At 39.9% G+C, this 23,345-nt stretch overlaps 1 protein-coding gene across 4 annotated transcripts in view; it reads right to left on the bottom strand.

Moving 5' to 3' along the window:
- LOC124425101 (homeotic protein ultrabithorax-like) overlaps positions 1–23,345 on the bottom strand; it is a 487,023-nt gene that overhangs the window by 90,898 nt on the left and 372,780 nt on the right. The window lies entirely within an intron of this gene.

Raw genomic sequence — 23,345 nt, 5'->3', positions numbered from 1 at the left:
AGACGACAACGACAACGACGACGTGAGATCGTGAGTCTTCTCGCGAAACTCTACCTCGAGATTCAGGGATAAAGCTCGATTCTCAAGAACGTTAACGACAGATTTATGACGTTGTTGGGGTGTAGGAGAGGGTTTGTGAGCTCTGATCGTTCTGAGTCAATATCACGTGCTTAGTATTTCGTCAATACTTTCGATGCATGTAATGATTTGGATCGAATCATTTATGTGGAAATAGGTATACCGTGGGAACTCTATGAATATAACCATATGCAGAAAATTATAGTTTATTAAATAATTTAATCACTAAAATAGATAGATAGATACTTCTCTCCGTATGTAAATATCATAGAGATCTAGGATTCTATTTATTTCTCAAACCTACTCATTGTTCCTCCTTCCACGAACATGCAACATAAAGAACGGACCAGTTCAAAGCGAGTCTCGATTTCTCGGATTACAAAGAGGAAGAAACGACGAGAAGGGCGATCAGTCCTATGCGGAAGCTACGATTAAAGCCAGAGGGTTGACTCGAAATAGGACACCCCGTACAGGTGGGCTGAGCGCTTATATTCCGTATGTGCATACATTGTATGTCGGTAGGTAGATATATATATATATATATATATATACATATACAGAGAGAAAGAGAGATAAAGAGAGAAAGAGAAAGAAAGAGAGAGGGAGAGAGAGAAAGAGAGAGAGAGAGAGTAGGGCTTATAGGAGGATCGCGCATTCGCCATGCACATGCATGCGCCGCAAAACAAAGCGAGCTCGTTAGGAGGTGCATCGCAACGAGCGCACTCTTTGCTCCTCGGTACATCCTGCTGTAGCTTCTGCAAACGGCGGTGCAACTTCTGCCGGCGTTTCTGCGCTGCTGGAGAGGCCCATGGACCCAACTCTATCTCTCTCTCCTCTCCCCTCCTCCTTTCTCTCTCTCTTTCTTTCTTTCTGTTTCTCTTTCTCTCTGTCTATCTTTCTCTTTCTCTGTCTTTCTCTTTCTATCTCGGATACACAAAGTTATACTTGAACATGCTTTGGCGTTGCTCGTGCGCCTCTGTTACGAGTTACCCTGGGAAGGGTAATTGCCTCGAGTCCCTCGCCAATGTTCGATAGTTCCCCTTGGTGGCTGGTGGAACTGGCGCGTATCGTACTGTGAGATCGATCGTGGAAAGTGCGCCGTGCCCGTTGACTCAAACGAGAAAGAGAGAGAGAAAAAGACAGATAGATAGATAGAGAGAGAGAGAGAGAGAGAGAGAGGGAGAGAGAGAGAGAATGAGGTAGAATTCTTACAGGGGTTGGAAGCACGGCTTCCGTGGAAGTGGCCATATACGTTCGGTCTCGTTACGTTCGAATCAAACTAAACTCAAAGGCCGCTTCGATCGACGCTCTTTAACGAGCTACTACCTTGTAACGCTTCGCTCTCGTGGCCGGAAGTAGAAAAGCAAAGACGAGATAAAAGGAGTTCTCGTCGTCGATGAGAGTAAAATTTCTTTTCTTTTTTTCCTTTTTATTTTTCTTTTTTTTTTTTTCTTCTTTTTCTTTATTCCTTCTCCTCTTCCATCTCTCTTATCAACGTAAATCCTGGGCATAATCGCAATGTACTACCTAATGGTAACGCGAGCATCCGTCAGATTTATCGTGATACTTATATTCGCGTGGGAAAGCGCTTGAGAGGGCTATTAAATGGCTGATTGGTCGAAGATCTTAAAGAAAGAAATTCAACAACGCCGACGACGACGACGACGACGACGACGACGACGACGACGGAGACGACGATTACGATTACGACGACGATGAAAATGATGAGAGTTGATCGTACGAGCTGAGAAACGAGAGAGACCGGTAGCCTCAAGGTCGCGATAAAATCCGAACGTTGAAATATCGCCTTATTAATGCCGACCGCTTCATTAATGTCGAGCGTTAACACGTGCGCGCTTCGTAGATGGAGAGAACGTAGGAGGAAGAGTAGGATGAAAGAAAGAGACAGAAAGAGAGAGAGAGAGAGAGAGAGAGAGAGAGAGAGGGAGAGAGAGAGAGAGATAGGGAGAGAGAAAGAGAAAGAGGAGAAGGGAGATACACACAGCAGCCAAGAGGAAATTATTTTGCCCGCGGTACTTCGTCCACGATGATAGCACGCGAACGCGAGCACTTTGCTCGTCGATAAAGAGTGCGCGGATCTTTCATAAGCTCGGCGAACCGCATAACTCTCTCGTTTGCGCCGGACAAGGAGAATAAGAGGAAATATGGGAGGTGATCGGCCTCCTCTCGAGGTGGAGTCATGCGAGCAGCTCGCCGGTGTAGCAGGCCCAGCTGCAAAGAGAAAGACAGAGAAAAAGGACTATGCGGCCGCGAGTTAGCGGGAAGAGGGAAGAGGAGGAGAAGGAGGAGAAGGAAGAAGAAGAAGAAGAAGACGAAGAAGAGGGGAGGAGGGAGAGATGGTCCAAGAACGAAGAAGGGGGTTGCTGGGGTGAGGAGGCGAGGGGAAGGGGATCTTCGGCTCCGAACGAGAGCCAACCGGGCGGACATAGCTCTCGAGTCTGCAGGACGAGTTTATGCGATTTTTACACTCGATCTGATTTTTTGGCGGCGCGCCTCGCTCTCGCGAGACAGATATATGTCCCACGGCCATACAAGAGCCGCGCGTATAAAGACATCGAAGCGAAAGCCAACGAGAATTCCTCATCCCATCCTCTTAGCTGCCCTCTTCTCTCTTTCTCTCTCTCTTTCTCTTGCTCTCGCTCTCGATCTCGTTCTCCTTCTTCTTCTTCTTCTTCTTCTTCTTCTTCCGATGCCCCATCATCCTCTTTGCCACCATACTTGGTATAGCCTTCTTCTCCGGCAACCACATCTCCTTTTGCCTCCCCTCCCCTTCCTCCACTGTTCCTCCTTCTCCTTTCTCCTCCTCTTCTTCTTCTTCTCCTTCTTCTTCTTCTTCTTCTTCTTCTACTTCTACTGCTTCCTTCTCTCCTTCCTCTTCCCCTCTTGCCCGTAAACTCCAAGAACAGGAAACAAGAATACGAAGAAAGTCCAAAGGGCCTCGCCCATAACCGGTTCGCTCTCTCTCGTCATCGCTTTCCCCTCCTCCGATCACCCTTTTCCCCTCCTTCCGACTAACCACACCGACCATCCAACTTGCCTACCTGCTCCACGCGGAGAGATATAGGAAGAACGCCAATTTCCCGCCCAACTATGACACCGGCGATACCATCGTCGTATCGTCCTCGTAACTACTCTTTATTCGATAGCCGATAAATTGCCGATAAAAACGACATCTACCGTTGTTACTCGAAATTACTCAAATTCTCTCTTTCTCTTTCTCTCTCCCTCTCCCTCTCTCTCTCTCTCTCTTTCTCTCTGTCTCTCTCTTCCTTCTTCTCACCCTTTTTTCGGTCTCTAGGAAAATTTGTATCATCGTCGAATTCGACAGTCGCGTTCCACTTTTCTTTTTTTTTTTTTTGGTGTCCGAAAAGAGTTAGGAAGGGTGGGGATAGGGAAGGGAAAAAAACAGCACACATTCGAAATGGGTTGTGGGTCATTCGGAGTCCAGGCATCTTGCTTAAAACGACATCGCCGTTCCTCATCGTGATAACGACGAAATGCTTCGTTCTTGAAAGACCGGATACCACGATAGGGATACATTCGCGTTTGGCGACGCATTCTTCACCTTCGGCAAGATGCGTCAGGCCGTTAAGCCGAAAACAACGCGAGAGAATAGTCCCCTGAGAGAAACTTCGTCATTAAAAATCTCACGTCCTCGGACGCTAGATTTATGACCGACGTCTCACACCGAAGGATTCCTCTCGTCTCTTCGCCTCGAACGAGCTCGTACACACGTTGGTGAAAAGAGATAAAAAAAAAAAAAAAAAGAAAAAAAAGAAGAACAAAAAGGAAAAGAAAAGAAAAAAAAGAAAACGAAAGAAAGAAATAAAGAAAGAAAGAAGTTGACTCCTTTGCAAAATCAACGTCGACCATCGGACTGAAAAGTCTTATCCCAACGAATCGGAGATCTCCTTGAAAAATTCTAGCCCTCCGTTATGGCTACATTATGTTAGCCGATTCGTCTCTCTTTTCCCCCACGTGAAAAAACACATCTCCCATTTCAAAATACTATTCGTCTTTCAGCGATCTCGCCGTTCGAAAATAGAAACTCGTTTTACCAGACGCATAGATAGTTACCTACGATTTAAGTAAAGCCTGATTCGAGAGAGACCCCCCGTCTAAAAAAAAAAAAAAGAAAAAAGAAAAGAAAAAAAATGAAAGAAAAAACTTTACAGCTTGAACATTTCTTTTTATTTCATCACAATGCGATCACACATATTAAGGATCACGCGTTTAGTCATCTCGAAGAAACTTCGGTGCTCTTGAAATTTTCTCGAGTATCGAATCGTTTAACCATCATATTGAACGATCATTAACATAACATTTTCCCAATCTATAAAAAGAAAAAAAAGGAAAGAAAATAAAAAAAAAAAAAAAAGAAAAATAATAAAAAAAAAGATAAAAAAGAAAAAATAAAAAATAAAAAAAGAAAAATATAATAACGCATTGGACGTCAGTACACTTATGAGAGTAGGACACGCGAGGAGTGGAACGTGGCCGAGTAATAAACAATCGTAGAGAGGGAGGTTCATCGATGTTGTAAACCGTAAGGGCTCGAAGAATGATAGAAGGTGGAGGTAGAGTAAGAAGAGAGAGAGGGGTATGTAAAAGTACGTAGATACTCACGCATATGTAGAAGAAAGAGAAACAGAAAGAGAGAGAGAGAGAGAGAGAGAGAGAGAGAGAGGAGAGAAAGGGAGAGAAAGAGAGAGAGAACTCGCAATATTCCCTCCCGTACATATCCGACCGACAGGTAAGAGTGCAAAAGCGAGAGCAAAGAGTTAAAAGAAGAAACGCTTGGAACAGCATCCACTCATCACGCGGCATGTAGCCGGCCTTTACATAAGCGACCATGCCGCCCGGCGGCGAGACCGAACGAACGCTTTTACAACTCAATGCAGGCCCCGAAGGTCCCTCCAGGCGTTGACTCTCTTTCCCCCGCTTACCTCTTCCAACTCCTTCCCTTGTCTTTTACCCTCTTCGCCCTCTTATAAAGAGAAGGAGTGAGGCCCAGTTTTACGCGACGTAGGTACGTATGTACGCGCGCGTAGACCCTCCTCCGTCCCTCACTGGAGAGACATTGTTCGCGCGCATTTATATTCTTACGGGGACGAAGCTCATTCACGTTTCACGATAGAGAAAGAACGAGTGGGAGAGGGAGAGAGAGAGAGAGAGAGAGAGAGACAAGACAAGACGAAATAGCTAGGTGTCGAGACTACGTGATCCGGACATAGATCTTTCTACGATCGTTTGATGGATTATATTGGATAATTTATGGGTATAGGGTATGTGTGATGATTTTTAAATGAAAAAAAAAAGAAGGATGGAACGTGTATGTAATTGCTTACCCATGTTCGTATATCGTACGTATTTAATATCTCCTTTTAATATCAGTTTAATTGGCTGTATATACGAGAAGGGATCAAGAGTTGTGATATACTGACAGAGAGAGCGAGAGAGAGAGAGAGAGAGAGAGACAGAAAGTTGTAAAGCATAAGAATAAGTAAAGAAATCTTTAAATTAATCGTCTTTGTTGATAGAATAAATATTTCTAAGAAGGTTCGAAGATGCGATCGCATCGATCGGGACTATCGTTAAATGTACTTAATGTTCCTAATGTATCTAAGGTTTAACGAACCACGAAGCTAACAGACGTTCTGCCAAGCAAATGGTAGGTCATTATCGTGCGATTCTCGTCGCGGTCTTGTCTAGTCATACGGCTCGTCTACGAGGCTCTCGGCTGGAAACAAGACAATGAGAAATACTACGTGCGTTTATCTATATAATAAAAATACGCAGAGACATGATTTATTCTAGAGTAACACGATATCAACCAAAGTTATCTGAATTTTTTTTTCTCGCTGAAAAACATTTTATAGCACTCAAAACGATCTCGCATAACAGGTCGATATAATAAATTCAAAAATGAAATGAAAAAGAAATAAGAGACAGAGACAGAGACAGAGACAGAGACAGAGACAGAGACAAAGAGACAGACAGAGACAGAAAGAGAGAGAGAGAGAGAGAGGGTGGGGGGAGAGAGAAATAATAAAAAAAGAAGAAAAAAAGAAAGAGAAAAAGACGATAGATAGGTATATTATCCATTTATCTCAGGACGTTCTCTAAATTGATTTCGAGGAGTCACAGCTATACACGCATACACACATACGCACATACACACGCGCGCGCGCGCGCGCGCGCGCGCGCGCACATACGCACGTACACACGCATACATGCACGCATATACTACGCAGAAGGTTCGATCGTTGGAAAAGCCCTCGCTAGAGAAGAAGAGGGCTGTCTTATCTCGTTCACGTCGAGATGTCCCTCACGCTTCTCTCCTATCCATTATTCCGTTTGCCTTTTCTCCCACTCGCGATCCCTCTCTTCTCCTCTTTGTCTAACGAGTATCCGCATGTGCGTGAGTTACTGAGATAGCTCGTAGATAGAGAAACGCCAAGGCACTGAGGATGTAGCAAGACACGACGGTTCAACATACAACTGCACATTGCTTTGCGATTACACCGAGAAGGAGAAAGAAAGAGATAGAGATAGAGAGATAGGGATATAGAAAAAGAAAGAGAAAGAGAAAGAGAGAGTTCTTAGTTCCGCCACGAAGATCAATCTTTCAATTAAGCGTCGGTTTCTGACCGCAGGCGTGCCTTTCGATGCAACGTCTGTGAACGCCGGATCGTAAATAGTCTCTTACGCGTTCCACGAATTTTCTTAACTTCTCTTCTCGTTTGCAAAAATAAAAAGAAGGAGAGAGAGAGAGAGAGAGATAGATAGAAAGAGAATGTCTTGAAATATTCCAATCGAAAATCCGCCGGATGTCTTCTACCGTCGATCGAATTCTTTTTTTTTTCCAGTTTAAAAATAATCCATGATTTTCTACATTTTTTCTTTTTTCTTTTTTTCTTTTTTTCTTTCTTTTTTATTTACTTAGGTACATCATTGTCTTAGATATTATTTTACATGAAATCTATATGAGACATGTTGATAATGGAAATGGAAATTTCTTTTGATGTGACGTAGAAATTAATGAAAAAAGAAAGAAAGAAAGAAAGAAAGAAGGAAAGGAAGAAAGAAAAAAAGCAAAAAGAAAAAAAAATGAGAAGTTTTTAATATCACATAAAAATTCATCGTTTTCGACGAAGAACATTCGAGGAGATCAATTTTTCTTTTCTTTCGTTAATACGAATTCTATAAATAGTAAGGGAAAAAAAAAAAAAGGAAAGAGAGACTAAGGGATAGCGCATGCGTTTGAAAAAGTCAGCTGTCCGACGGCCGCGAGAGATTCCACGGTGGCATGGTAAGTAAGTAACTCGGCTAGTATCTAAACGATGAAAATAGAAAAGAAAATGTATGGTTATCGGGGAAGTATCGATTACGCATTTAATATTTATAACGCAGAAAAGGTTTATCCTATCGGCGATCGACAAAATAATTATATCGAACGTTTATCTTAAATAAAAAAGGAAGAAAAAAAAGAGAAAAGAAGAAAAAAAAGAAGAAAAAATAAAAGAAGAGAAAAAAGAAAAAGAAATTCTTTATCGTCATTATCCATCGATAAATTGAAAAGCAAAAATCGTGTTCTTTATCGAGCGACATAATCGTTTTTAAACCAGGACGCAGGAATAGAAGCACTTACGCGAATCCATTATTCGTCAATTATTCGTCCATTATTTGCTCCTTTTTACAGAGCCTGTATTAGCGGGAGAAAGAGAAGAAGTTAATATATTTAATTAAGCAAATTCAAGTCTAACGATCCTCGGGGAGTTTACAAGTCAATGTCTGCTTACGCATCACGCATCCGTTTAACGCGTTCTCGTGTTTCTCGACGCTTCACCGAGACCATAATTGTTCATGAATAATAAGAATGATATGGTATTAAACCGACGACCGCGTGCCTCCTTCGAAATTATTCTCTCGACTTCATTATACCGTTTCAAGTCACGCGAGCGTCCGTTAACGACGAAGTAAGGAAATCGTAAAAGCAGTTTTATTTGTAAAATCGTTTAATCTTCATCGAAATAGTTTCCTTCCTTTCGTTGTTGTTGTTGTTGTTGTTGTTGTTGTCGTCGTCGTCGTCGTCATAATCGTCGTCGACTCGTTGTCCATGTTGATACCTATTTTATTGCTTCAAGATTTTCACACTAAACATGGAACACTTGACGCGATTCTTATCGAATAGATATAGGTAGTTAAATGAAAATGGAAATAAATATGTAGATAAGTAGATATAAGCGGCGACATGATTTTCATTTAATTTCGTTGTTATTGCGAGTTCAAGACGTCGTTTTAGCGATTCCCATTGAATTTATTTTCAAGAAAATAAACAGAGAAAAAGTATAGCGGAGAGAAAAGAGCGAAAGAGAGAAAGAGAGAGAGAGAGAGAGAGAGAGAGAGAGAAAAGAAATTGAGAAAAGTATTCCGGACATTTACATTGGCAAATTTAAGAATATGCGGCGATAACTAGCCAATTAAAATGCTAACGCACGTTATACAAATCGTGAGAAAAAAGATAGATAGATAAAGAAAGAAAGAGAGAGAGAGAGAGAGAGAGAGAGAGAGAGAGAGAGAAAGAGAAAGACTTCATACTAACAATTCAGTGCGAATATCCTATACGAGATACAAAAACGTCGTGTTTTTCGCAATTTTCATGGTCTGTTTCTTCTTTAGAATTTCAACGAGAAATTAAACTTTTAACGGAGGCTGCGCTTGCGAATTCACGAGAAATGCATTCGGATAAGCACGTAGGTACACACGATACACGTAAGACACTTGTTGATCCAGACAACCACGCGAAATACTTCGCAAACTAATACAAACGAGGTACTAATCTTTCTTATCGGGGGAGGGGGAGGGTGGGGGAGCGTATTGGATTGGGGATGGGAAATAAATTATCGGCGAGCTGAAAATATTCTTATTTTTTATCAAAAATATATCATGAATTTTCGAATTATCATGAATAATTGAATAATTTCGAAAAACTAATATTAATTGTAAAGAATTATAAGAGAAAGAGAGAGAGAGAGAAAAAGCGCATTTCGTAATTGAACAATTATCAATAATAATTAAGAAAATCCTGTAAGAACATTGAAGAAAGTAGCAACGTTCGTTTTATTCACTGACAATATCATATATACATACGACGTATATACGGAAATACAGAGGAAAAGGGTGAACGTGAGAAAGAGCAAGAGAGAAAGAGAGAGAGAGAAAAATATATATATATATATATATATGTATATGAATGTATGTATGTATGTATACATGTATATATACAAGCACACACGGACGCACACGCGCACATTGAAAGGAGCAGACAGACGTTGGAGCACTTCGCGATTTTGCTATATAAATGACTAGCCTTCAATAACCTTTACGTACCAGATTTGAATAGATGTTGACATCGCAAAGGATCAATGAGATCGTCTTGAATCGCGATTAGAGATAATAAACAAATTTTTATGATAAAACGTGCCTCGTACGGCTACGATTCGTGATGATCTCGACGCGACGTAGACGAACGGCCATGTTGGATTTCTTTCTCCCACATTGGGAGTATGCTGCTTGTCGCGCCACGTCGCGGTTGGTTGCGAGCAACGCGACTCATCGACCAACGGCGCTGCTTCCCTCTCTGTCTCTTTCTCTCTCTCTCTTTCTCTTTCTCTCTTACTCTCACTGTCTCCTGTTTACTACGTATCGTTCTGTCCTTTTCTAACCTATGGCTTTGCTTGGCGCCAACAGAGAGAAGAGTTTCAGGAACGCGCGCCGATGGTCGCCATGTTGTCCGGAGCCCTTCTCGCGCGCTTGACACGCGTCAAGCATTTTCGCGTGTTCATTGAACAAATCCGTGAAAGATACGAGTCGAAAGATATCAAAGAAGTTACGTAGCGCGTACCAGTGACCAAAGGTTATATCGTAATACAATTAATTTTTGAGAGAATATCGTCGGATCGAGAGAAACGCATAGGCCTATGGAAGGAAGGATGTCTCTCGCGCCCGCGTACGTGCGTGGCAGCCATGATTGCATCTCTTTATTGGGATCGACGATAGGAGACAAGAGGAGTCTTTCTTAGCTCGTGTTCTTTGTTGCACGTTGCATGGCTAGAGAAAACGACCAGTGTGTACGCATAGTGACACGTTGCACGTGTATATATTTTAGAGATATAGCATCTCTTTTCTCTCCCAACATTTTATATATATATGTATACTTACCCATATATGTGTATATATATATATATATATGTGTGAGTATCTATATGATACCTGTATATCTTCTCCATCTCCCATTCCAACTACTTGCTCGCTCTCTACGCGCATGCGTACGCTCGAGAGCACATGCACGAGTTGCGCGCGCGCACAATCTATGTACTTACTTATCCAAATCGCGAAATGAGATAAATGTATTGTTTAAATTGACGAATTAAAGGATAATTTTAATTTCTCTTATTTTTATTACATTGATAATGTCCAAGTTTACTTGATGACTTCTTTTTAATAGATGTTCATTTCGAAAAATAATATCCATCATAAGGAAAGAGATAATTTAAGAAAATAGAGAAATATAAATCTTTCTTCTTAGCATGTTCCTTATGATACGATGCCGACGGATAAATATAAAACGTTATTCCGATAAGATAGATAAGAAGATTACTTATTCGATCGGATTTACGAGCATTCATATTGACTTTTTTCCTTCTTCCTTTATTTCTTCTTCTTCTTTTTCTTCTTCTTTATCTTCTTCTTCTTTTTCTTCTTCTTGCTGTAGTCGCACATTTCCCCACGTATTTACTTAACCGAGTTCTCGAATCTATCGTGCAATAATTCATTCTATTGACTATATACGGTGCATGGCACCGTGACTAAAAAAAAAAGAGTATCTAGGTATCTACCTACGGACACTGAGAAAATTGTAACTCGAAAAGTACATGTGAAATATGTTGCGTGAGATTTTTTTTTTTTCTTTTTCCAGGATCGTAGAAATGACCGGAGTGAAACGTGACGTGATAAATACCTAAACCCAGTCGTTCGCATTAAGGATTTAACCGTAGTAGCTAGACGACTACGTCGTCGGACTCTTGACTCTCTTCTTCTTGCCATAAATAAATCCAAGTCGCGACTTGCTTCCACAACCCTTTCCTTCTTCCCCTTTCCCCTCGTCCAACTACTCCCTGGCAGCCCTCGACATTTTTCGTGAGACTTTTCGTGCGTCAACTCGCGAGACATTTTGAAACGCTTTGCATATATATATATACATATATATATATATATATATATATATATATATATATATTTATATATAGGTATACGTGAGCCACGTTGACGAGAACGGAATCGTAAATCACTATGCGCCCAGTCTGACGCCTCGCTACGAGAGTCACGTTCGAGTACGTCGACCGTTCGAGTACGTCGATGCGAAGTAAAATAAAAAAAAAAAGAAAAAATAAGAAAAAAAAAAACAAGAAAAAAGGGAGAAAGAAAGATAAAAAGAAGGAAGAGGAGAAGAAAGAGGAAAGAAATTAGACCGCTTAAACTCTTCGCCATGTGTTAAAGATCATTCATACTAAAAGTGAACTCGTATAAAAGCTGATAAACGTAGAGATTGCGTACGTACGTATTTGTGAGGAAGAATCTGTATATGTTCATACGATATTCTCATGTTATATAGTTACTTTATCTAATTCCTTCTCGACTCATCTCTATCGTAGAAAATATGATCGATTTAAAGGAAGCAATTAGAGTTTCGGAAGGATATGATTATCGATAATGACTGGAGATGGTTTGCACGTTAGGTATATGGGATTCGTAACAATGGCTCGGTCATAAATTTTCGAGATAGGTATTCATTTATGTTATATCGAACGTAGAAAGTGAAAAGATTGTGACGATCCTGTTTGGTTTGGTTTAATACCGTTCAACATATTAATATGTTGTTACTTTCTTAATTATATTGGGACTTTACTTATCGATATATCAACTTGACATATGCCATCATATTTGAAAAACCAGATACCTACGCTCTCTGGAGTTTGCTATAATATAACTTGAAATAAGAAGTTCAGTCAGACTGGATAGTAAAGGATTAAAAAGAACTGTTGATTGATACGGTATTATAAATCTTTTCATAAATTCAACCAGTCAAGAGTTCCACTAATTCAAAATGATCTAAAACTCTCAACACATATATCTAACATCTTCCATCCCAGTATATTATATGATCATGAGGAAGTTATCAAATTGATTAACGTTTTATACATAATTCTTAAAGAATAAAATCATTTGGTGATCATTATCGATCTCATTGGATTTCACTTGTGTTTTTCTTCTTTTTTTTTTTTTTTTCAAATTGGGATAGGTTCGAAAACTAATTTTCATAGAATTATTTCCGAAACAAAAGGAATTTATGTTCGGTCCCGATGGATTTCAAATACCTATCTACCTATCTACCGAGGGTGAAATTCAAGATGCCGTCTTCCAAAAGTATAGTTAACGCTTGGTACCGCTAGCGAGTGGAAACAAGCGGATAGTTTCGCGGCGTAGCTAATTTACGGGAAGTCGAGCAATAAACATCGCGTCTCTCGCTAGAGAATACCAGCTACCTCGCGCGGATATACTCTAGTATGCTGTAACATTGGAAGTAAGAGCGAGAGATAGCAGAGAGAGAGAGAGAGAGAGAGAGAGAGAGAGAGAGAGAGAGAGAGAGAGAAAGGGAGAGAGAGAGAGAGAGAGAGAGAGAGAGAGAGAGAGACGACAAAGTGCGTCCGTGTGCGGGAACGAGAAGCATACGCACGTAGGACGCAACAGTAGCCGTAGCGCCGGTTAATTAGCGTTTAAGTTTATGAGGTGCAGGCGCGCACGCCCCACCCTTCTCAACCCCTCGTCCGTCTCTATCCCTCTCGCGCTCTCTTTCCCTCTCCCCCCTCTCTCTCTATCTCCCCTTCCTCAGTCTACCCATCCCCCTCGTGTGCTCTCTGCCGAACCACCACCGGTGACTGCTGCGCCCTCGCTTCTCTCCAAACCCACCCCACCCCACCCTCAACATTCTCTCTTTCTCTCTTCCTCTCTCCCTATTTCTCTCTCTTTCTCTCTTGCTTCGATAAGCGTGCGCGTACGTGCATGCGTGCGTGCATGTTCACCACGTACGGTAGGTAGTACGTTCGGCGGCACAGGGATATCAAACTTCACGCGCGAGAGCAATAATAAATGCTGGACGTTCGCAGCTTCGCAGGTTTATTGCCGTTAGCAGCGATTTACTGGAATTCGGTGGCCCGAAGGAGGGTGCGAAAATAACGAGGGAAAGGCGAAAAATCCTATCGAAGAGTATCCAACTCGTTTATATTCTACTTCGTCGAATTTTATGGCGAGATGCCTGTATCGACGTCATCGTTAACGCGTAACGCTTCTTTCGTAACATTTACTTTTTGTGTTTAACGTTTGAATCCTACAGACAGTAAGAAAGTAACTTCCATTGCTTTAATGAATTATTATTTAGCCGAGACATTATCAATGATAATTTACTTAATGTTATAGTATTACGTAAATTCGTTCTACTCTTAGTGTTGTATATTAATGACAATATATGTGAATGAGAAAAAGTGTTATTCCTTAGAACGAATTGAGTTTCTTCCTTTCGTTCTTGAAAAATTTATAACGTTCGCGATCATCAAAGTTGGCCGGTGATTGCCACTGGAATACACACAAATGAATATAATTAAGCGAGTACGTGCACTGACTGTCGTCACGCTACCGACGGCTCAAACAGACAGTGACGATCTAGATACACGATAGAAAGATAAAACGTTCGCATTGTGCCCGCGTTCCTTCTTCCTCCGTTGCACGCATTGTTTAGCATATTTTGAAACGACCAAGAGACCGTCGAATCGAAACAATCAAAATATAAAACTGAAATATGAAGTCATTATTGATCGATAAATAATACAATTATATCAATATATATTTGTATATTCTTCGTCATTTTACACGATTTCAAACTGATAACGTGAAATGTTTCAATTTACGAGGGATAATTATAAGGACGATTTTTACAATGAAACGAATCGTTGAATTAAAGATAAAAAGAAAAAAGATTACTTAAATCTCGATAAAGTGTTTAAGTATGTGAAATGTTCATAGATAAAAAGAAAAAAAAAAAGGTCGTGAGATTAGATTTCTAAGTTGAAAAGGGAAAGAATGGCGGAATTCGTAGTATTATCTTAACTCGGTTATGAAATGGCAATGAAATGTCAGTTAAAACTATTACGTAAAAACAAATGTTCTCTCTTTTATGTCGAGCCACCAGGCACTTAGTCGCCTTATAAAGCTTAACGAACTTCATTAATGTCTCGGTTACGATCGAATACGTTAGCGACGTATCATAATAGCAAAACTTACCAACACTTTCAATGTTGTTATGCGCGTGCCAAGATTAGATTACTTAACGGTCCGTTCCACCTACTACCAATGACTTTATCCGACGGTCAGGCTTGTTTCTTTGTAAGAGATACCAAGGCAACCATTCGTTATTATGATATTTACAATTCATTGATAATCAACGAATGAAATAATAACGTGTGTTTTAAATATACGTTAAAAGATTTTTCATAAGCGATTTTTCGTGGAACGATCGATTAAACAAACGTTTGAAAGGACGACATTAAAATGACAAGTCCGAATGTAATTACTTCATTTATTGATAATAAATAAAAAAAATATTTAAACTAGAGAAAATCGAAATCAGGAAGAAAAGCAATAATGCGTAAATATTTTATGTAGTAGTTTAAAGATTATTCTGAGAGATTGTAGAGCAAGGAGTGCAAAGGATTATCGCGAAGACTCTAATGGATCCGTCGCTAGGCGATAGACATTACTGCGAGGAGAATGTCGTTGTTGCCGAAGAACGGTAGAAGGAGAAAAGATGAAAGAGAGAGAAAAAGAGAATAAGAGAGAAGCGGGAGGTCAGCGTCTCTCGAACCAAAATACATTGGCCAAGAGTGTCGTGTCTCTTGGAATCCGCTTCCTTCTCCACTAATTCTTACCGATCCAAATTTGCCCTCCCTTTTTTCTCATCGCATTGTCCTTGTCTTTTACAAATTACAAGGCCAGAAAAGAGGAAGTTTTTAGTTTCATTGTCATCCAACAGAGATAGAAACATCACATTGGTTAAACTTTTCGAAAAAGGGAAAGTGAGTATTTAATCGTTCAAAAGAATCAGCTGACATAAAAGTAAGATATCTTGAAATCTTTATCACTCACTTGAGAACTCGATTTTTCTTCGTGCCGACACGATAACGATCTTCCGTTTATCTTGTAAGTCTTAAAGAACAGAAGGAATAAGAGAAAAAAGAAAAGAAGAAAAAAAAAAAAAGAAAAAGGAAAAAATACGAGCGAGGAGCGAGATTCTTTTCAATGGGATTTCAAAGTTCAACGTTCGACGATGTACAAGGGCTAGGCAGAAAGAATGAAATTATCGATAAAAGTCAGGGAGAAGAAATGGAGAAGTTGAAGGGTAAAAGGGAGCGATACGATTCTCGTTAACGAACGGGCGATTTCCCTCGAAAGAAAAAGCCGCGATCTCTGATAAGCCATCAGCAAGAAGTTCTTTCGGTATTTTTGCATTCCTCAGATAAGTTTTTGCTGGCTTGCGTATACAGGTGTTGGAGAATCTGAATAAGAAGGACGTAAGTGGATAGTTGGTAGACGTAAAGAGACATTGTTGAATCTTGAATATCGCAGGAAATCACGAAAGTAGGGAACTCCAAGAAGGGCGAGTCTCTTCGAGTGGACTCGTTTAGCAGGATGTTCGAAAGCAAAGTAAAAGTATATCGGTACACTCGGCAGCCCTCACGAGTCCTCCCTTCCTCCCTTTCACCGAGTCCCTTTCTCCTCTCACCCTTTTTCAAGTCTCAAAGGCAGAAGAACGCTTATCTGTTTGCTTTTTGTCCGACTGCAGTAGCATGGCAACACGCGAGGCAACGTTTCGCGCGAGACCAACCTGCGACAGGAGATTCGTCCTGATATCGTTACTTGGTAGCACGCGAGCACGCCAAAACTCCTCCCCAGACCGAACGTGCCTTGATAAAGGGACGCGCTGGCTCGACCAGTTTTATGCTCTGTCAATGCTAGTCCCACCGCTACGGCCATTTCGAATATCCCGACCAATATCCTGAGGACTGACCGTACCGGTCCTCTTTTCCGTACCTCGATATATATACATATATGTTTAGTATAGGTATATATATATATATATATATATATATATATATATATATATGTATAGATACCATATAAAAATTTTCTTTTAAATACCAACATCGATATATATTTTATTTAAATTAAATTTATTTTAATCTCAAGTTATATAACAAAAAGTTTCTAATATTAATCAATCGATAACTGATAGACTATACATTATTTTCACTATCTTATTGTGACGTTTAAATATCCACGATAACCACATTTTGATAAAAATTAATAAACAACATTAAGCCGAGTTAGTTTAGACAATCGATTGCCAGTAGAGAAAAGAAAACAACTTCAACGAGAAAAGATGTTAAATAAACGATACGAAAGAAGAGAGAAAGAGCACGAGTCGTACGAGCCGAGCTATTCTGTTTATTTTTACAAGCTCTCGTGCTATAGGGGAGAGGGATAAAGAGAAAGATAGAGCGAAAAAGAGAGAGAGAGAGAGAGAGAGAGAGAGAGAGAGAAAGAGAAAGAGAAAGAGAGTAAGGGGGAGGGAGAAGGGCGAAGTATATAGGTATGCGCGTCTTCGATATATACCTACATCTAATTGTGAGCGCGCTGCGCCGCGTAATTAAATCATGCCGACGGTTTCGCAATTAAACTCGATTATTTGCTCGTCGCTATTCTCCCCACGTCGTTCTAACTCTTTCCGAGTTTCCCTTCGGCACCCTTCAAGGGTATATCCTAGCAAGAGTACGATTCGTCGAGAGTGTAATATCATTCGAGTTCCGCTTGGACCAACGCCCAATGAGAACGACGTTTCGCCATTTTAATTCTTGCTATTTGAAACTTTTAATTGCTGATTATAAAATTCTTGAAAAATATATAAAGTTCGTCATTTTTCATTATTCAGTTTTATTATTACATTATATAAAAATCAATCGTTTGTGATTTAAATATTTGTTATATAATTTTCTTTGTAAATCGTTCATATCGAAAATTATATAAATAATCAAAAATAAATTATTGAAAGATAAATATGCATTATTATTAAATGTATCATGGCGAACGATTATTGGGAATTATCAATGTTTGTCCTGGCACGTTGTTAAATTTTTCTCACGTGACCCTGTGCTTCGCGAGGGATAATCCGGAAGGTAAAACTACCTCAGATAGCTCGGGGCTTTTAACCTTGTTTATAAGATGTGGTTGTTACGGACAATAAAATGATTCAAGCATAACTATATCCAAACGACTTGTGTACAATAGCTCGTAGACAGGTTTTGCGTTTCCATACTTATTTGCTCTATCCTATACCTGCATTATACGCCATTTTTTTTTTCCTTTTAATAATCATCGTAAAATGCGACAGCATTTTGCATTACATGATATCGTATAATACGGATCACAAGTTCGAAGGATTCTTCTCTTGGGATTTTTTTCTGATTTTAATCGTTGATTTTTCTCTTGCTTCATTTATTATTTCTTTGGTTTGATTTTTTTTCCTTTTTTTTTCTTTTTCTTTTTTTTTTTTCTTTTCTTTTTCTTTTTAGCTCAGGTAATATTTACTTTCTCGGTAAAAACTTCTCCTTATTCGCAGGACAAAGCGTAAGGATTTTTTTCCTTTATTTTTTTTAGAAAGCGACAGATCAAAGAAAAAGGGAAAGTTTTTGGAAAGTAAGAAAACGCGCAGATAATCGCGAGCAACTCCTAAAACTTTCTCAAAAATTTTTTTTTTGCGTACCTCAAAAATAACAATTCGGATATAATGCGTCATGAAAGGTGACTTTCACCTAGAAAAGATAATTCCTTCGGAATTTTTTTCTTGCTTTCATTCTTTTTTTCTTTTTCTTTTTTTTTCTTTTTTTTTTTTTTAAGTGACCCTTCGACAAAAGTGTACCCGTCGTTCGTTTTACGCTTGTTGCACAGGATAAGGGAAAATTTGGGTGTCATAAAAAAGTAAAAGTCCGAACTTCTTTATGGTAGAGACTAAGAGAATCTTGACAAAAGAATTGACAGAAGAAAACTGGAGAAATAAAAGAGAAGAATATTTTGTGATTTAGTAGATATGCTTTTTTTCTTTTTCTTTTTTTTTTTTTTAAGTGCTCTGCAAGTTGATTTAATAAAAATCAGCTTTTTAATATCAAGCTGCATATTATGCAGTTATAGTATTACGGTAAACGCATTCTAAACAACATTTCGCGATAGTTGCGAGCAAATTGATTATGAAACATCGTAATAGCTAGATACGTATGTATATATATGGCGTTGATCGAAGACTACCAGTTTTTTTTTTTTTTCTTGTTTTAAGTATTATGTCATCATTCGCGAAAGTATTATTGCATCATATTGACCGATCGAGAATACGACTGGTCAGTTATCGGAGATTCGAAAATATTTCGAGATCGTTAATCGGGACGAGAAAAAAAAAAAGAGAAAAAAAAAGAGGAAAAAAAGAAAGAAAGAAAAAAAAACAGAAAGAGGAAAATGAAGAAACTCGAACAAACGAGTAGTTTCTCTTACGTTCTTTCGAAGTTAACGCAGCGCTGCTTTACGATTATTCGGTCTTTCCGTAAAAGGACGACGTACGAGCGGGTACATTTTACAAAGTTGCCCTTTAATTCTCATAGAGTATAATTCCGTTTCGTAAGAATTTACGATTGTTTCAAGCCCGGCATAGGTTGTTAACTTTTTTGTTTAACTTCTTCCCCTTCCCACCTGTATCTACCCTTCTCTACGTTTTGTTCTATCTACGAACATTTCCCCAAACCCCTATTCACTGGAAACGGATAGAGAGAGAAAGAGAGAGAGAGAGAGAGAGAGAGAAAGACAGCAAAACGGAGGATGCGACAATATCCGGCGCCCCGGCGTCCGACAACTGATAACGCCAAGGGATGTTTATACGTGTGTTCATAATACGTTTCGAGCTGTGCCCGAATTCTTCGATCCATTACACCTACCAGGAAAATGCCTCCAATTTTCTCCTCGTTGCAAACCACCGTCCTGACAAATTTTCTTCTCGCATATTTTCCCGACAAACATATGTCATTTTTCGATAATACCTAATAAAATCTAATAAAATCTATCATCGAAGAAAATCACAAATATACATATATGCGTACATCCATACATATGTACATACATATATATTATTATTTTCAAGTTCGGTCCGGTCCGGTCCGGTCCTCGGTAGCAAAACTTATTAATGTTCGTCCTACTAAGAAATTTTGGGGTAAACGACGTTTGGGATTACAGTCGTCGTTAAGAAATATTTGCAGGCGCCGTAGAATTCGCACGTACGACGCGCGAACTCGAAAACGATAATGCGAGAGACCGGCAAATTTTATAGATGCTGAATGAATACAGCCATAAAAAAGGGAAGTACTTTCTTGCCAGCTCAATGGGTTTCGTATCTATATGTAAATAAAGCAGAAAGAGGCGGCGTAGGGAAAAAGAAGAGGCGACCATTTCTCTCCGGCGGAGCTGCTGTAATTTACGTGAGGACCGAAGATAGCAAGGCGACTCACTTCGCGTTCCAACGACGAAAAGAAAAAAAAAAAGGGAAGAAGGAGGAGAGGTGGATAGAAAGAAGAGGAGGTGAAGAAGGATGAGGAAGAGAATGAGAAGGAAAAAGAGGAGAAGGAGGAGGTGAAAGAGATGCTGTTCCTGCTGTTGCTGCTGTCGAGATGGAAATCGGCCTTCTTTTCTTCATTATTTACCATTTCGAAAGATAACTCACGAAAGGTACAGGGTAACAATTGACTCTTTCAATTTCGAGAATCAGAGGAAAAACTTAAGGACTGTTAACGAATCTTCGATCGTTCTAATCGATAAAATTGTGATAATCAAATGATAACGTTAAATACTTTTATATGTAAAATGTAAATTTCTCGTAGCTGGTAGGAAACGTAATATACCTATACATATAACGAAGGAAAGGATCGCGAAGAGAAGTATAAGGCGTACACCTCCAACTTTCCTACCGAACGCTTCCACCGAGTGAAATAATAGTTCGCCTTGGCTGCCACACCCAGTATTGTGTACACACACATAGAGACACATTTATACACATACGTAGAAAGATACTCGACCGTTCGTCGCCTTATGCGCCTGCTTTGGCATTTTACGTAGGTATACGCGGATGATGTATACGCTATCTAGCTCGGTCGCACTCTCGTACACAAACACACAAACACACACATACATATGTATATAGACGTATACAAGAATATACATAGATACATACACGTGGAGAATATATCCTAAGGTCGGAGAACACGGTGTGCGTGCACGAACGACGTGGCTGGCTTTCCAAGATAGCGGCGATACGAGTTGAGGGAGAGGGTGAGAGAATGAAAGAGAGAGAAAGAGAAAGACAGAAAATGAGAGAGAGAGAGAGAGAGAGAGAGAGAGAGGGTTGGACAGGGGCGGGTGGCTGGCTGCCTTCGAAGTAGGGTGGGATCGAGGGAAGAACGAAAGGCAGAGGGGAGGCGGGACGACGATGGTGGTTCTTCGTTCGTTCGCGTTCGTTCGTTTCTACGTCCCCGCAGACGTCCAACCGCTGATCTACGATTCCCTCGCGCATAGCGGAGCACATAACTCTTCTCTTATACCTCCTCGTGAGATCCTAGCGACGATATTGCCATCCACGTGTTCCAAACGTATCCCAGAAAACAAAAATAAAAGGGTCGCCGAACGAAGGGCTGCTGTGGAAGGGGTGCGGAAGACCGACATTTCCAACTACGAAAAAGGGCTCGTCTCCGATCTCCAACCTTTTTTCCATTATCGACGCTCCAGAGGATACGAGCGGACACTTCTGGAGGATGTCTTACCAAAGAATACAATATGGTGTTTCGAACTTGCCATTGGAAAACCGTTCTTCTACTTTCGAAACGACTGTCGAGGAATTTCTTTTTCTCTTCTTTTTTTTTTCTTCTTTTTTTTTTTCATCTTTCTTTCTTCAAAAAGTTTCTGCTTTTATGATCGACTCTTTTCCTTGCCAAGGTCTAATCCTTAATGGACTAATAGAATTTATTCTTCTGTAAACATCGAAGCATTCTAATTTCTTTTTATTTTTTTTTTTTTTTAACTTTCATAGCAATATGATTGCGACGTATGATATGAATGGAAATTTTTATGCGTATAAATTTACAAATCGTGTATCACTAAATTATGAAAAAATCAGAGTTCCGTATTAATATATTATAATTTATAAGGATTGTTACGTCGTATAAAAAAAATTTTATGATAATACGAATACCGCGATGCTTGACAGAGAAAATTTTGAAAACAATAAAATAATCGAAGGATTAGCGGAGGATTGAAGCGCATCCTCCTCTCCACTCGTATACTCATGTGCAGGGTGTGCTCGTGCAAGCGGTTAACGCACCCATTTCACGCCTCGGAAAGCATTCAGCTTCCTCATCCGAATTCTAGCCAAATCCATGGAAATCCCCTCTCATGCAGCATTCGAGTATTTCTGTTTAGAAAAGGGTTGGATGGGAAGGAAGAACCGTGAAACTGTATCCAATTGTTATACTCTAGGTTAAGCTCTCAAAATTACATTTTCGCTAATCAATGCGAGCGCATGTTCAAAGTTAAAAGCCTCAAATTGATACGAATCGAGTCGTTTGGAATTACATAGTATTTGTTTAGGGGACAAAAAAAAATAAAATAAAATAAAAGGAAAAAGAAGAAGTAAAAGAAAAAAGAAAAATTGTGCTCCTATATGTCGAATGAAACGTTTAGGAGACATTTTTACCGAAGCAATTTGATATAAAAAAAAAAAGAAAAGAAAAAGAAAAAAGAAAAAAGAAAAAAAAATAGAAGAAAGGAAGACATCAATAAAAGACATTGATCGAAGGATACGATTGAAGGCGTGGATGATCGACTCGGTAATCAAGACATTCCCATTATGCGGCTCGTCGACCCGAATAATTCACCGTCAGCGAGTTTCCTCACCCTCGATCTATTCTTTCTTCTCCTCTTAATTTCAAATTCACCTTCTTCCCTCGTTTATCGGTGTCAAATAGTCGAATCGCGTTCGAAAATAGTCGTAGGAATAAGAGGATCCGTTTCCTGAAGATCAGAACCTAATCCGTGTCCATGGATTTAGGATTTACGAGGAGGAAAGAGGTCTTTGGAAGATTTGGTCTAGGAAAAATTTCACGACGGAGATTACTTTGCCCAAAACATTTTCCTCGTAAATCGGTACGTGGTAGTTCCTACGGGCCTCTGTGAGATAGTAGAACGGGCCTAAAGTGAGTATCGATCAGAAACTCTGAGGGAATTACCGAGCGTGAGCGATTCTCCATTGCCTATACCAAGTGGTTATATCTGCCATACGTCGTGTGCCATAGGAAAGGGGCGGCAACCGCAGCAGCACGACTGTCCTTCCACCCCCGCCATCCTTCCACCCCATTCCCCCTCTCCCGTCTTCCCCGCGTCGGCTACCCCAATTTCACCCCCGAGAGCCAATATTTATTGATTACCCTCGAAGGCATCGTTCTCCGCTCTCCTCTTCCCCAATTCCCTCTCTTTCTGTTTCTCTCTCTTTTTTTTTCTCTCTCTCTCTCTCTCTTATTTTTTTCTTTCTTCTTTTCTCTCTCTCTCTCTCTCTCTCTCTCTCTCTCTCTCTCGCGCGCGCGATTTCTTTCTCTCAAACACCTTTTCTCTGACGTCGAATCTTTTAAAGGATCCTACGTCGTGTGAGCACTCTCACAGCTGTTCTCCTCCGTCCGTTCTTCTTTTTCTTTCCCTTTCTCGGTTTCTCTCTTTCGTGCTATTTCGTCGATAGAGATGGAAAGGGACGGAGTTGAAAGATTCCCCAAACAGAAAAAGAAAAAAAGAAAAATAGAAAAAAAAAAGAAAAAAGAAAAGAGAAACGTGTTCCCTTCTTTCGACTACGACTTTTAACCCTCCAAGATTTCTCGTGAATCACCAAAGATATCGTGAATTCTGTGAAATTTTAGTAGCTTTCGAGCATCTGTTCCCTATGAGAGGGACGTAGACTCGAAACTTGATCGAAGTTTCGCGGTTAAACATATATCTATATT

The sequence above is a fragment of the Vespa crabro genome, chromosome 6, assembly GCF_910589235.1.
Source record: "Vespa crabro chromosome 6, iyVesCrab1.2, whole genome shotgun sequence".
NCBI classification, from domain to species: Eukaryota; Metazoa; Arthropoda; class Insecta; order Hymenoptera; family Vespidae; genus Vespa; species Vespa crabro.
This window is presented reverse-complemented; position numbering and strand designations above follow the sequence as displayed.